At 31.7% G+C, this 16,422-nt stretch overlaps 2 protein-coding genes across 5 annotated transcripts in view; both read left to right on the forward strand.

The window, feature by feature from the left end:
• LOC127700558 (lachesin-like) overlaps positions 1 to 16,422 on the forward strand; it is a 208,970-nt gene that overhangs the window by 69,208 nt on the left and 123,340 nt on the right. The gene's annotated exons all lie outside the window — the stretch shown is intronic.
• LOC127700561 (lachesin-like) overlaps positions 1 to 16,422 on the forward strand; it is a 99,860-nt gene that overhangs the window by 36,847 nt on the left and 46,591 nt on the right. The gene's annotated exons all lie outside the window — the stretch shown is intronic.

Here is a 16,422-nt window from a genome sequence, read left to right on the forward strand (position 1 = left end):
ATAGATTCTGGTACTGAGATGACCGTGTATGTCAAATTCGAGGTATAAGTCTAAAAATGAGGCGGAGGAAGCTGTGTCTGTTGTTTTTTAATTTCTAGTTCTGGGGGATATATTAATGGAACCCAATCAGAAAAATTTGGATTGTTAATGAAAAGAACATCATCAATATATCTGAATGTGAAATTAAATGACCTGGCTTCTTTGATCTTTTTGTTTTCGACAAGTGTCTGAAGGAACTCCGATTCATATAAAAATAAGAAGAGGTCGGCAAGGAGAGGCGCACAGTTCGTTCCCATAGGAATGCCGACAATTTGTTGAAAAAGTCTTCCTCCGAATTCAACAACATTGATATGAAAGAGGGAAGAAATATACCAGAGGGACAGTCAATATCTTAGATCGAAAATAAACTGACAACGCCATGGATAAAAATAAAAAAGACAAACAGACAAATAATAGTACAGAAAACACAACATAGAAAACTAAAGACTAAGCAACACGAACCCCATCAAAAACTGGGGTTGATCTCAGATGCTCCGGAAGGATAAGCAGATCCTGCTCCACATGTGGCACCCGTCGTGTTGCTTATGTTATTACAAATCCGGTAAATTGTCTAATTCGGTAGGTCACATTCGTGAAAAGGGAAGGGTATTGTAGTTACGACATAAGGAACATATCCGATATCATCTGTGAAACGTTTACTCCATAACGGTCAACCAACTCGTGGTGAGGTTTGTGGGTTGATTATTTTCTATCTGACAAATGACAAGTAGTCTTAACCTCAAACTTATTTTAAGATTTTGGTGTATCACAGAAGTATATGCTGTCTTTATATGTTTACAATACAGAGAATTTGACAATACACTGACATTTCTAAACAGATCACTCAGCATAGCTCAGATAATTTTGCAATATAGAAATGCCAACAGTACCAAACTTTTACTTCCCAATCAAATAAAGACCATTTATTCATCTCTTGAAAGTCTCATCTTTTATTTTCTTGATATAATTTTTGCTTGACGGAAAGCTACCAACAATAAATCAGTTTCCTTGTCTTAAGGATGTATTCTTCTGACGTTTCAGTCTCGTTGAAATCTCGTTCTGGAACTATTTCCAAAACATGCGACACAAATGGAAAATATCAATGAACCCTGCACATCCCATATCAATTATTTCTTTTCAAATTTCTTAGATATGTATTTTTTCAATCATTTATAACAAAGAAGTTGAAATAATATGCTTTTTGTCCTTAAAAAAAAGAGAAAAATCCCAAATTAACAAAATTGACAGCATCGTAAATTTGACACTTTTAAGCAACAAAAATTTATAAAACGTTCTTATATTAACACCTACCAGTACTATTTTTAAAGTTAAATTTATTCAGATTGGTCCACTTCATCTTTATTGAAAGTATGTATGAAAAGAGTTTAATTGTGAAACAGATTTTTTTCATGATAATAGCCCCAAAATGGGTAAAAATTGATGAAAAATAGGTAAATCATCAGAATTAGGTCCTTTCAAATGGACGTAGCAAAAATAAAGAAGTGCATCACCATATGATTTTTTCTTCACCAATTTTTTTACAGTCATATAAACCAAAAAATCAGGTTAAGAAAAAAAATCTAATTCTAGAAATTTTTGGCTTTTCAGAGGTGTACATCCTTAATAGTTTTTTCTTCTCAACTAATAGGCATAATACACTGCATAGCACAATGAAGTTGTTTATTTGTAAATGGTGACGGCATAAATTAAGCTTTATATTTCCGAAGATCGAATACCTGGATACTTCATATCTTGTATACTTGTCTTTGACATCTTAATTTGATAATGTCTGTTTCTCAGATTCGGGTACTATGAACAAAAGGTCAGCTATAATTTGTGTATGGAATGATTGTCAGCTGATTATGTCAATCAGACAAGTACATCTGACCTTGGCCACATTTTCATGGTTCATTGATCATCGTTTAGCTGTCTGGTTAGGTCCATTTCATAAAGCAATAAGTCAACTATATTTGGTTTAGGAATGATTGTAAGGTGAACATGTCGGTCTGTGGTTTAAATTGACCTTGACCTTATTTTCATGTGTCAATTTAAATGTTAAGTTTTCGTGATTTGGGAATTAAATCCTTTTCATAAAGCAAAGACTTTGAATATAAGTTTAATTATGATCAGCTAAGCAGACGTGACATTCCAGCATGTTATCTCTTGTTATCATATTCAAGGTCTGAATTTATGACAAACAACTATGAAGAAAATGTGATGTATGGTATACACGTTAGCGAGACATCAATCCAAATCTAGCAAGACAAACAAGCTTCAAGTCAAATGATATTATTACTAGCATTTCTATTATTGTATTAACTTTTCTCAACTCTATTGCAAGTGGCTTCCTTTCAAAATAAACACAGCCTATTCTTACCATTAATGTCCATGCTGCTGACTAAGGGGATAATAATTATTCAGAATGTTTCCGTGGTGGGCTTTCATTAAGGCAGTGAGGAAACTATATCAAGAAATTTGAGAAAGAAAGATTAAATGATACAACATATTTCCCATCTTTCTAAATGTTTAGAAATTGAATATGAAGTTTAAAAGCGCAATATCATAAATATTTATCTGAGATGTAGAAATGTATAAATAAATCGAATTTATGGAAATGAAGAGTATCTCTTTTTTTCGATTGTTTTTTTATAAACAAAAACATTATTTGAATAAAGCATACCCTTTCATGGAGATACAGCACTACACTACAAAAAAAAATAATCCCTATATTTCTATTGGAGATAGACCTTGGATATTTTAATTGTGTAATATATCCATTCTGGATTGCTTGATTTGCGAAGATTTTTCTAATAGATTGGACCATGCAAACACTTAGGGCATATTTCTACTAAGATGATTTTGATAACAAACGTTTTACAGCAAAAATATCTGAAAAATAGCTACAACGCTATAAAAATATTTTTCTCTGAATTTCCGGTGTCCAACTAGATGAAAAAGCTATTATAATCCAATGGGAGAACGAGTGAAGAGATAGAACAGTATAGTTATGATAAAAACTCGTGGCGTAGAGATCTCGTATTATAGTTGTATACGGAGATGGCTCATTGCAACTGGATATCAAATATATAGCGGTCTTCATTTTTATTATTAGTTGACATATAACAACTTTAAGAGACACACGTCTATTCCGTGTTTAACTGGTCATGTCATTCTTTTTCAAAAAACATTTACCAAGAAGAAAGGAAATAGTTAATCTGTCAATTTGCATCATTTTTACTATACTTAGTGCAATAAAGGCAACAGTAGTTTACCGGTGTTCAAAGGTCATAAATCGATTGAGAGAAAACAAATTCGGGTTACTAACTAAAACCGAGGAAAGACATCAACCATTAGAGGAAAACAAAGGAACAAAATGAACGCTGAAGTGCAACAAAAACAAACGCCAACATACATAGAAACGAACTATTTGATAACAACTGCCATATTCCTGACTTGGTACAGGACATTTTAAGAAACAATGGTGGGTTGAACCTGGTTTAATGGCATGACAAACCTCGCGCTTTATGACAATGTTAAAAAAAGAATTATCGCTAAAATGACAACACTACGTGAAAGAAATACAGCACAAACACACGTAAGAACATTCATCACAGAAAAACGCGCAAACAAATAATATAATAGTAGATAATGCTAGAGGATGGAGATTCAGTCAAATTGTTTAAAACTATTACTTTGAAACATTATATCGTACTAAAGCCATTGCAAACACACCACATGGTTTAATTTGATTTATAAAGGTCTACATGATGTCCGCGACCTTTTTGTAACAGTATCATAATACAGGCTGTTGTACTAAAATTTGTCAGAAAAAAAGACAAAATCAATAGTTTGAGAAAAATCTAGTATAATGTAAGACGACATCTACAGCAATTTGAGCAAAATTTCTTCGAAAAATCCAAATCAAGTCGCATCATGCTATAAAATAGTGTGGACCAATAGATTAACAAATATTTATCTCATCGGCCTACAAACTGTTAAATATGATACAAAAGATGACTGTAGCATGATAAATACCAATAATATTCCCCTTTGTCTTCATTATTAGGTCTCTTTTGTTCCATGTATACCTCTCATTTTCACAAAATTTCAATTTTTTAAGGAAATAAATCAAAATTTTGAGGTAACTTTCACACATTTATGACAGAAGTGATATTAAATGAGTAATTGATATATTCAAGCTAAATGAGCTATCCTTATAAAAGTTTACTGACTCCATGGAGGTTTCACTTAAAGGGAAGCTTTTTATGTCCCTCTCTGGAGCGCGAGGTAAATTTAACTTTTAGGGAATAAAAATTTATTTACGTCTAACTGTATATCTTTAAAGTATCACTTAGGAAAAAGTTTTCTGTTATAGCAAAATATTTAAGAAATAATGAGAAAAGTCAGAAAAAACTCTCAAAAACACTGAGTATGGCTTGCTCTGTCTACTAATATTCATAGTAGAGTCTTATTTCCAGGCAATTTTCACTTAAAATGTGTTTTTGGGACTCAATCAACTCAGAATATTTCATTTGTGTAATATTTTACTTAAATAGCATGACATTTTAACAAATGAGAGTACATACAAGGTCAAAGGTGCATGTGCAGCTTCCCATAATAGGAGTAGTACCTTCATTGTGTCCTCTATTAATCTTTATTAAATTTGCACTTTTAAAAACAATTGTGCAGAATTTATTTTTGTTTCAAAGAAAGAAATACTTGGCATGAGTAAAGTTTTATCCTGTCCAGTATTATAAATTTCATATACCATTTCATTGGATATAAGATAATAACCATCAATGGAAGCCAACCAATCAAATTGTCACCCCTTTTTTTCCTGTGTTCAAGCTTTAGTAACCACGTAACCTCAAGTTTCCAAAATATTCTATAGAAACACCAAATAAAAAAAGAATGGTGCCTTGAAACACCCAATATATATGTTTATGATTCAGAAATTTTCTACTGCAATGAAATGTAAGATTAATTTCTTACAACTGCCAAATTCAAGGGAATATATTTTTCGACCCTTTTTTATATGCAACCGGATGACGTACTATAATTTGGTGGTATTACACCTAAAGGAGACTTTTTGTTGAATAACCTGGATGTGATTTTTCCCCTTTGTAATACTGGTTATTTCAAGCATCAAGTTTTGTCATAATCAGTTCAGTAATTTCAGAAAAAATCTAGTATAATATAAGACGACATCTACAGCGATTCGAGCAAGTTCATAAGGGTTCATACAATTAAATAATTATACCTTCAAACGAGTTTATGTTCATAAAAACAAAATATATATTAAAAAAATCAATATACAATGTATGTGTTCATAAAATAAAATATATAGGCATCAAACATAAACATATGTTCATAAAAACAAATATTTATTCTTAAAAACAAATAATTGTTCATAAAAATAAATCACAGTTCATAAAAACAAACAATTGTACATAAATAGAAATATTTGTTTATAGAATTAAATAATTATTCATAAAATGTTAATATAATTTTATATATATTATTTCTTGTGAATATTCAAATGTTTGATACGCCAAATTGTGCGGGGTCATCAGATTTAATTATGAAGAATATTGCCTGTGGGTTGATCCGATTTGGCTAAACTATTTCATATATTCCAGAACTTTTCATTGTATCCTTCAAAGAATAATGTTGTTCATTACATATGGTGCATGGGGCCGTTTACTTAAACCAGCATTAGTTGAAACTGCGGGAATGAATAAACAAAATTGACATGAAATTGGGAATGTGTCAAAGAGACAAAAACCGACCAAAGAGCAGAATGTTTTAGCAATTTCTTAGCTGCTATTCTGGTTGACGGGACCCCAGCAAAATATAAATCCGATGCACGAGTTTGGTCAAGAGATGTATCATTTGGCAATCACGACCACAGTTGCGGATCAAGAATTTTAAAAAGGATTTTAGTTGGAAGGAGGAGTTCCAGTCGTATGTTGTCAGTTAAATATGTTATTCAGAAAACCGAAAGAAGGGAAAGGTGGATCTAGGTCTTCGTGATCTGCTTATATTAAAAAAAAAAAAAAAAAAAATTTCGATGAAAAACCCTTGCAACAACTTTATTATGGATCCATATCTGTCCTATAGAAGCAACATTTTCTGCCCAGATCCAGCAAACTCTCATTGCTCCAGTTGTAGTTAAAATCTTCAGCCATTCCTTCTGGTATGCCTGCTTTGTGATTTTTTTCTAATGTATTGAATGTTAATATGTTCTCATCTTGAATTCCATGACTATGATTTGCTACTGGACGTTAAGCAAGCAAAAATCAAACAATAATTTTATTTAGTTTTACTCTTGTTATTGTGATGTCACAATCCATTATTTTGTGTGAGACATTTTTTTTTAACATTTGTGTTCTTCTTAAGTGATGCATGGAATCATAACCTAGGAGAGTTAGAAAGGTTTTTTTTTAATAAAACACTGAATGCACTAAACAAATATTATTGATTGATTTATTCATTAATTGGTTGGTGTTTTACTCCACCTTCAGTACTAATGTGCCATTTCGTGGCGGTCAGTTTTTAGTGGTGGAGGAAGCCGGAGTGCCCGGATAGAAAGAAAAAATTGAGATGCATTGAAACCAAATCATATAAAACAAAATCCAAATTTAAAATCATTACCAAGACATAAGTGTCAATACTTACAAAAGATATACAAATTGCAGTGCTATGATAAAAATTCAAGAAAGACATATCCAAATGTATATCGAAACACAAGAAAGTACGCATAAAGGACAGAGATACGTTCTCCAAGTTATAATGTGCAAATGTATAATTTCATCTTCAACTTCTTTAATAGAAGAAACATATCACTTTTTTGGGGGGTAAATTCCGTCATCTCTGGCTGTCTCCCTTGTTCAATATTTGAATTACTAGAAACAGCGACATATAATACATAGTATTACTTATCTCTGCAGAGACAAACGTATCTGGTCTCTGTTAAGGAGGATCTAAATGGAAGGGTCTTCATTTCAGTATTCTTTAATTTTTAGGCGATTTTTCTCTAATTTTCATATTTTAGCACCTCGTTATTCTCTATTCTTTATCTTTTTGGGCGATTTTTCTCTATTTTTGATATTTATGCCCATTATTCTCTATTCATTCTGTAAACCCAATTTCACAACCTCATTTAGTTTTATATCAAAATATAGATTTTTTTCTGAGAGTAGATTTACTGTCTGTGCTTTTTACGCAGCAATAGTGCGTTTACATTCGGGTCTTACAACATTTAAAAAGGATTGTTGTATTGATAATTATGTCACATATTCTTGATTCATAAATGGATCATTCGTTTACCTGGTTAAATAAAGACCATTGTGTACTGATCAGGAGACCAAATAAGCGACATTTTGAACCAAAGAGTGTTTTACGCGAGGGATGAATAGGAAATAAGTTGAAATCGAAGTTTTACTAAATTAAATGTGACTGAAAAATTGATAAGAAATGATAAATGTGTAAACTGCCGTCGTTCTTTCGTCAATATTTTACTCAGGGAAGTATTTTCAATTACATTTTCCAAATACCTGAAACAGACTGACGATACAAAAGTGCCAAAATAAGAGCAAAACAGAAGAGATATCTCACCCAAAGTCCCAACCATATGGGTTATAACTTGGACCAATAAAATATTCATGTATTAATCCCCGATTTTTCAACAACCCGTCATGGATTACTGTGCCATTAATTTTTTGTATAGATTTTATGAATGTATTAAAGTAAAAAGTCATATTTTCTCATTTTTGCGAATTTCTCTTGACTATATTCCTCTTCTAAAAGAGTGTTAATTTGTCTGCCTTTAATAGTGTCTTTACTATTCATAAAAGTATAATTTCATGAACAATGAAAATCTCATGCACAGTATATTCCTCTGTTTCGTTCTTGATATCTTCGTCAGTTACAGAAAACCTAGCTGGGAAAACCATAAACATACTGATGTCAACTTACCGGAAATAATAAGCAAACAAGAAAATAATGTTTGCGGCATGTTTTGGTCTTCCAAAACTTATGAATTTCATGGTTTGTGAAATAAAAATGGTTGTTTTAGAAATTTTTCGAGAAGCATTAGGGGAGATTATTCAAACCTTGAAAAGAAAATATACTTTTCTATGTAAATATTACTTACAAGTACATCTTCAAGTAAATATATATAAACATGTCCTTAGTCAGGAACATGTTGTTCAGTGGTTGTCGTTTGTTGATGTGGTTCATATGTGTTTCTCGGTTCTTGTTTTTTTTTATATAGATTATACCGCTGGTTTTCCGGTTTGACTTGTTTTACACTAGTCATTTTGGGACCCTTTATAGCTTGCTATACGGTGTGAGCCAAGGCTCCATGTTGAAGGCCGTACTTTGACCTATAATTGTTTACGTTTTACACATTGTGACTTCGATGGAGAGTTGTCTCATTGGCACTCATACCACATCTTCTTATTTTTTAATGACTCATATAAGTATTTCACCTGATTGGAATCTAAGATTGATTGTTTTTGTATGGTGAACGTCTGTCCAGTTGGAAATATTTCATGCATAATTGAAATATCAGATTAAATTGCAATAAATGCAGTTGAATGTTTAGTTTATTTTGATATTGTTACATTTTTTGGAGAGACGTTTGATAGAAAACTGCCTACCTAACTAGTATACACATTGATTTACGGCTATGTTAGTTATGTAGATAATGACGCAAGGGAAGTAATGATTAACTGAAATATATCAATATGGTAATTCAAAGAGATTTAGTTAGTGTTTAATGTTGGATATTGTTATTATGATAGAGGGTGTGGATGGGGATTTACAGAATGGACAAAATGGAAAAAAAAGAATAGAGAAGAATGAGGTGCTAAAATATAACGAATAGGGAAAAATGGGCAAAAAGTATAAAGAATAGAGAAAAATGGCCTAAAAAAATAAAGAATACAGAAGTGAAGGACACCCCATCCAGACCTTCATGTTACATGCATAATATTCACTTTGAGGTAGAGAATGTTAAGAAAAGTGCTGCCTGTGCATCTTTTCAAAATCTCCATGAGTAATTAAAAGCACAAGAGGGCCTAATCATACAAAAAAGGACATTCGACTAAATCACGCCAGTTCATATCTCGTTACACTGGCTATCATTTCATTACCGTTGTCAACAAAAACTTCTTTTATATGTGTACAAAGCACAGCATGACAAGGCTCCTATAATGTAGCTACCTTCAAACAAATTAGGCCATACAAACCCAACAGATCCCTCAGTTCAAGCTACGACGAGAGGCATTTGATAAAGCCGCGCCCACACTCTAGAACAGTTTACCACCGTCCTTACTGAATGTGAATTCGAACTGCTTTTAAGGATTTCTTGTAGATTTTATTTTTATTTATTTTTTTATTACATTGTATATAACTTTAACTGACTCAATTTATTTTAGACTGTTTTGTATATTTTAGGGTACATGCATTTTTTTATCTGCTTGTTTGATTCGTATTTGTTGGTGCTTTGTATTTTATGTTTCTTTTTTTTTAAAGTGATGCGCTTAGAGTAATTGTTGTTATAATATTATGCGTTCTATTAATATTGTATTTATTTATTTATTATTATACATACACATGTCATTTGTGTACTTAGTTAGAACATACCATTGTTTAATATTTTTCAGTTTTTGCCGTAAGACCAGAAAAAGTGGATGATATTTTACCAGAGGTGAAAAAACTTGGTCAAAAAGCATACCTGAATTGTTCTGTCATAAATTTAAAACCTCCAGCACAGGTTCATCTATATGTAATCTTCTAGCGAGAAGGCAAAACTTATCCCAAAATAAAAATGGGGTTTAAGTTAAGATGCTGAATATTTTTTGGGGTCAGTTGTATACAAATAACTAAAAAAAAGGAAGATTTCACATGGTTACAACAGAGAAAACTATCCGTCCTTTAATAGTGCTTGTTTAAAATGACAAAAATATATAGGAGGGAACTAATCTAAGGGTAGGTTTGGTATTTGTTTTAGGTCTTTACTATACATGATGCGTTTTTCTCAATGTTCAAGACATTGACCAGTAATCGTCTTTGTCCTTTGTCCTTTGATCTTTTATAGTTATCTTATTTGCAATCATTTTATGTAACCACATTTCCTGATAGTCTTTTCTAATCAAAACGAAATGGTAGATGTAAAAAAATTGTCTTCTAAATTGTTTTTTAAACTACAAGTTTTAGTAACAAACATGTCGATATAATTGATGGTCAAGAAAACCTGTACCACAAATTAAGCTAGCCTGACCACTTTTATATCTTGATTTACAGCTGCAAATCAACATGTGGTTGAGAAGAAAACATTGTCATGACAAAAAGATGACTTCAGTTTTCTAGTTGTGATTTTTCATGTTTATGTAAGCAACTTTTCTGCAGCACCTGTATATTAAGTATCCCTTATAATAATCCAAATATTTATAAGCTTATTTTCTTATTGTGAACCACTAAATAAAAATGTTGCTAGCAGCTTAATTGTCTCATTTTTTTGCTTATTTTGCTGTTTAAACTGAAAATAGAACATAATGATAAATCAACAATTCGACTCTTTTCAAAACATGACAAATGCAGTCAGGGCCAAATATTGTGATTGGAGAGATTAATCATTTAATTTAAAACTTTTAAATGATTTTATAAACTTTAAAATGCACTTTAATTGATTTTAACAGTATTACATTATGTTTTAACAGTTACAATGGATTAAACAGACCCCACCAACTGGTGACCCTCTACACATTTTATGCGATGAAACTGTTCGTATTGATGAAGTTGTTGATGGAAGAAGGAATATGATGTGGTGAAATACAGATCAAACAATCGTGAAATATAACAACTGATTATTCGATCATTAACGGAGACTGATGCAGGGAATTATACATGTCAGATCTATCTTACAAATCAGAATTACAAGGATTGGCCTCAAAAGTTGGGGAATGCAACTGTGCAAAGTAAGTTTTCACAGGTGAATAAAGTTTGCCATGGCATTTGTTGCATTATTTTAACCCATACAATGATACATGCATAAATTTACTTTCTAGACTTAAAAAAGGTATTTTTTGTTGCCAGTAAAATGTGACAGGTATAATATGTGAGAATAGGAGGTGTGGTATGATTGTCAATGAGACAACTATATAGTAAATGAAGTGGATTTACTTAACAACTTATAAAGGTTCATACAATATAAAAATGACAGTACATTCTTTAGGGATATACCAAACATATAAGAATATCTACACAGTGTCCCATAATATAAAATTGATTTGTACAAATCTTAGAAACAGGTAGAATGCGAGAATGTGACGAACATTACTGTCCTGTTTCTAGCTGATTACAATTACAATTTATAATTTGAGACAATGTATAATGGTTCTCTTTACCTTATCAAAATATGAATAATATTTAAAAAGATCCTAGTGTGTAATGATAAGAAGATTAAAAGGGTAAATTTAAGCGAGGAAAAAAACCATTAGTACATAGTATTCAATTGCAACGATGAATTAAAATATTTCATATATAGTGTAGATATAAAATTCCTAAAATAATGTATTAATGTTTGCAAAATATATGAAGTGCCATCATGACACAATGGATGCTAATGAACTCTCCCAAATTGAATAATCCTTCACAAGGGAAGAGGTACAAAATAATAAATCCTTCATCCACCAAAGAGAAATACTATATGTATACTGCAAATTTCTACGGAAACTCGTTATCAAACAAGGCTTTATATAGTCAGTGATGGTGAAAGCCAAAGTGTATACAGTCCGTGCACTTTGACTGCTCAAATAGCACAGTTGCAGTATAAATTAAAATACATATACATGTATTGCACTTCAAATTTTTAGCAAATGTCAATAATTTGATTACCGTCTTTCATGTTAGATTCATACCTGAATTTTATTGATAGTCGAAAAATAAAGGGTAACAAAATAAAACCGAGTGAAACACATCAACTATAAGAGGAAAACAGAAACACTGAACTACAACAAGCAACAATGAACATATGTCCTGTTTATGAAAATAAAAATAACAAAATGTAGTCTATATATAGCTAAGATTCTGGAAAATGTTTTATCATGCAAAATAACCAATTAAATCAGTAAAAAGAAACATTTTGTATTGAAAAAAACATTTTTGTTTTTAAATAGCATTTTGAATTTAGTGGGAGACCTTGATAATCTTTTCTGAATCTCTGAAAGAGACTTTCCCACAAATATAAGGTTACAAATATATTGAAATACAGTATATCATGTATATATAGTTGTATCTAAAAAAATTATGATAAAGTTAAAGTTTGATACAGCTTATCCATACTGATCTACATATTTCTCTTTTAAGGTTACTGAGCTGAGGCCTTAATTTCTCTAATTTGCATTTTAAGTTTGTGCAGTATTCGTAACATTAAGTGTTTTGTCGAATTGATAAATCTCTATGAGGGTGTGAATGAGATTTACAGAATATAGGATAATAAGGTGCTACAATATAAAGAATAACTGCAAAAATTAGAGAATTGGGTAAAAATACACTGATTGCAGAAGAGAACAATGTCCAGAATACAGTTATTAAGTAATTGCAGAATAGCCATTATTGTTGAATATAAAGAATAATGAGCTAAAAAAATAAAGAAATGAAGGAACCCAGCCATACCCTCCTCTATGTCCTCATTTAGCCTTTAGCTGGCTTTTAATATTTTCATTGAGTGAGACAATACAAAATATAAATGAATGCATAATTTTGTTTTTCAAATTGTTGATATATTTATGATTTATTTTTACATGTTGCAATTTGAATCAAAGTGGTACCTGAAGTCACTATCTGTTATTTGCCAGTAACAAGTAAAAATTGGTAAATGCTTAGTCACCTGTGACATGTATATATCTATATTTATAATGATACAATATAATGTGAAAACAAATACAAATAAGTCAGGAACCTGTAGTTCAGCGGTCGTCTTTTGTTCATGTCTGTCATATTTGTTTTTCGTAAATTGTTTTGTTATAAATTAGGCCATAAGTTTTCTCAATTGACTTGTTCCTATATTTCATGTCGGGGCCTCTTATAGCTGACTATACGATATGGGTTGTTCTCATTGTTGAAGGCCATATGGTTGCCTTTAATTGCTTACATCCACTTCATTTGAACTTGGGTTGTCTCATTTGCAATCATAACACATCTCCTAATTATAACACAATAGAAGTACTTTTTACACTTTGAGTTATTTTTGGTTTTAAAAATTGTGTTTATTTTCCATTGTCTGCGAAATTCTAAAAGTCCTGTGTTTAGTCGGACACAAAAGGTTTTTACAATGTTGTTTCTGTTTTGTTTACAATTGTATTTTTATTGGTTTTTTTTATATTTACTTTATTTTATCAAGAAAGTGTATACTATAAACTTTTTTTTGAAGACATCATTGTAAAATTAACATCACTCATAAGTATTTTGTATACAAAACGCACGTCTGGCTTACAAAATTTCAATTCTGGCATCTATGAAAAGTTTATTACTAACTACTACACCTTTTTAGTTGGCGTCTTTGTTAGATTAATGTGTATAGATATAAGAAGATGTGATATGAGTGTCAATGAGACAACTCTCCGTCCAAGTCACAATTTGTAAAAGTTTGAAGACATAATCTTTCAATCAGTTTAATTGAGGTCTGGAGCTGGCATGTCAGTAACTGCTAGTAGTCTGTTGTTATTATGTATTATTGTCATTTTCTTTATTTTCTTTTGTTCCTATTCTGACATCGGACTCGGACTTCTCTTAAACTGAGTTTTACTGTGCGTACTGTTGTACGTTTGTTTTTTTCTACATTGGCTAGAGGTATAGGGGGAGGGTTGAGATCTCAAAAAACATGTTTAACCCCGCCGCATTTTTGCGCCTGTCCCAAGTCAGGAGCCTCTGGCCTTTGTTAGTTTTGTATCATTTTTAATTTTTGTTTCTTGTGTATAATTTGGAGTTTAGTATGACGTCCATTATCACTGAACTAGTATACATATTTGTTTAGGGGCCAGCTGAAGGACGCCTCCGGGTGCGGGAGTTTCTCGCTGCATTGGAGACCCATTGGTGGACTTCGGCTGTTGTCTGCTCTATGGTCGGGTTGTTGTCTCTTTGACACATTCCCCATTTCCATTCTCAATTTTATTGTTTGAATTTTTAAGTCAGTTTTGTTGTATGTCTGTGATGCATATTAACAAAGTTTTTGCTGGTGGATCCAAATTATTTTCACATTAACCTTTTTTGTCTATTTGAGTTGCTAACCCAATTCCGTTAATTGATACCTTTTGATTTTGTCTGTTTTTATTGACTTCCGATTTTTGAATTTCCTTGGATTGTGGTATTTTTGTTATACTTTCTACACAGAAATGAACATTAAAGCTATTTCACTGTATAGAAAAAACAAGTTTTGATAGAAAGCTGTTTGTTGTATATAACAGTTTAACATAAAAACTTCAGAAGACACAGGACTTTTTAATCATTCTTTTTATTGTGAAAAAAATTAAAAATGAATTGACAATACACATTCTTTCAATTTTAATTAGCATGTTATTTAACAAATTTTCCAGTTGCTCCTTCTATAAAAGGTGGCAGTTCTTCAAGTATAGCTGTCCAGGAAGGACAAAATATCACACTGACATGTGAAGCTAATGGAAATCCTGCACCAAATATAACGCGGAAAAGGGGAGATGGATTCCCACTGCCTAATGGTGGAATCCAGCAAAGTGTAAGGCAAATTACAAAAAAAAAATGTTTGCTTCTCATGCCAGCTGCACTGACCACTTTTGACTAGGTTGGTCACAGTAAACAAATTGGATTAGTATAAGGATGTCAAGCAGATGGGCGGGAAGTGGTACCAAAAATCCCTGAGGCCACACATGATGAAGTTGTGCACCTGCCGCTATAAAATTGTTTGAGGAATTTTGTTCATGTTTTCCTGAAAATGGATTAACTTAGTAATTCTGCAATTTAAAAAAAGATTATACTAGTTTTATGTAATCAACTCCTGCTACAGTTTTCAACCAAGATTCCTGAAACATCACAGAAAGATTGCACCCATATTGAAGTAGTGCACCAGCTCTTATTTAATCATTTGAGGATTTGTTTCCCCATTTGTCTGGACTTGTGAACATGGTAATGTTTCAGTGAAATTCACAAAAGACAGTAGCTATTAAGTATTATTGATATCAAAAGCCTTTGTTTAGCTTAACAAAAGATATTCAATGTTATTAAAAGATGTGAAAAACAAATAGATTACACAAATTTCATGTACATATACATGAATAAATTTGCTTTTTCTGCTAGGTCTTCATTGTCATGAACATTTATGGGAAGTAACTAGTCAAAACGGATTTCTAATTAAAGGATAAATTTTTGAATTCTGCAATAGACTACATTGTGCATTCACTGCATTGCCAGATCACTATTAGCTATATCTGTGTTTTTGTTTTTGTAAGGTATTATAATTAGGCGACAGGGGCAGCATAAACTATTTGTATAAAGCTTTATATTTTCGAAGCTAGAAGACCTAGATGCTCCATACCCTGTATGCAGGTACCTTCTATTGCGAAGTTACCGTCAGTCATATGTCCATTGTAATTGGCCTCATTTTCTTGGTTAAGTGACTGGTTGACCAAAAAAATACTGTTTTTTTTTAAAGTGAAATACTCGCTTACTATGAGTGATAGGATACCTATATTTGGTATATAGGTTCCTTGCAAGTTGTACATGTCCGTCAGGTAGGGATCACCTAACCTAGATATCATTTCATGGATCAGTGATCAAGATTAAAGTTATGTGGTCGTCTTTTTCTCAGATACTATAAGCAGTAGGCTTGGGTAAGGGTACTATATTTGGTGTATAAAATGGTTGCAACGGGTACATGTCTGATTGGCAGGTATTATCTAACCTTGACCTCAATTTTATGTTCCATTGGACAATTTTTAGTTTCTGTGGTTTGGTCTATTTCTCAGATATTTTAAGAAATAGGGCAACTATGTTTGATGTATTAAATGATTGTAGTGTGTACATATCCGACTGGCATGTTTTATCCAATATTCTCTATTCTTTATTTTTGACTCATTTCCACTTTTAAATAATTTGTTTGGCCATTATTCTCTTTTCTAAAAATCCCATCCAGGCCCTCATCACAGTCAAAGGAACATGTTCTTTAACTTTCATATTACATTCAAGTGGATACTGAATTTTAGAATCATTTAATAAAAACATAAATAAAATATCCCTGAAAATGGCATGTTATTTAGCCTTTACATAGATTTATCAATAACCATTGATTATTTTATGGCTTTTCAGTAAAACTTGTTTTCTTATGATTCCTTAAAAAATACA

This window comes from Mytilus californianus, unplaced genomic scaffold (genome assembly GCF_021869535.1).
Source record: "Mytilus californianus isolate M0D057914Y unplaced genomic scaffold, xbMytCali1.0.p SCAF_5, whole genome shotgun sequence".
NCBI classification, from domain to species: domain Eukaryota; kingdom Metazoa; phylum Mollusca; class Bivalvia; order Mytilida; family Mytilidae; genus Mytilus; species Mytilus californianus.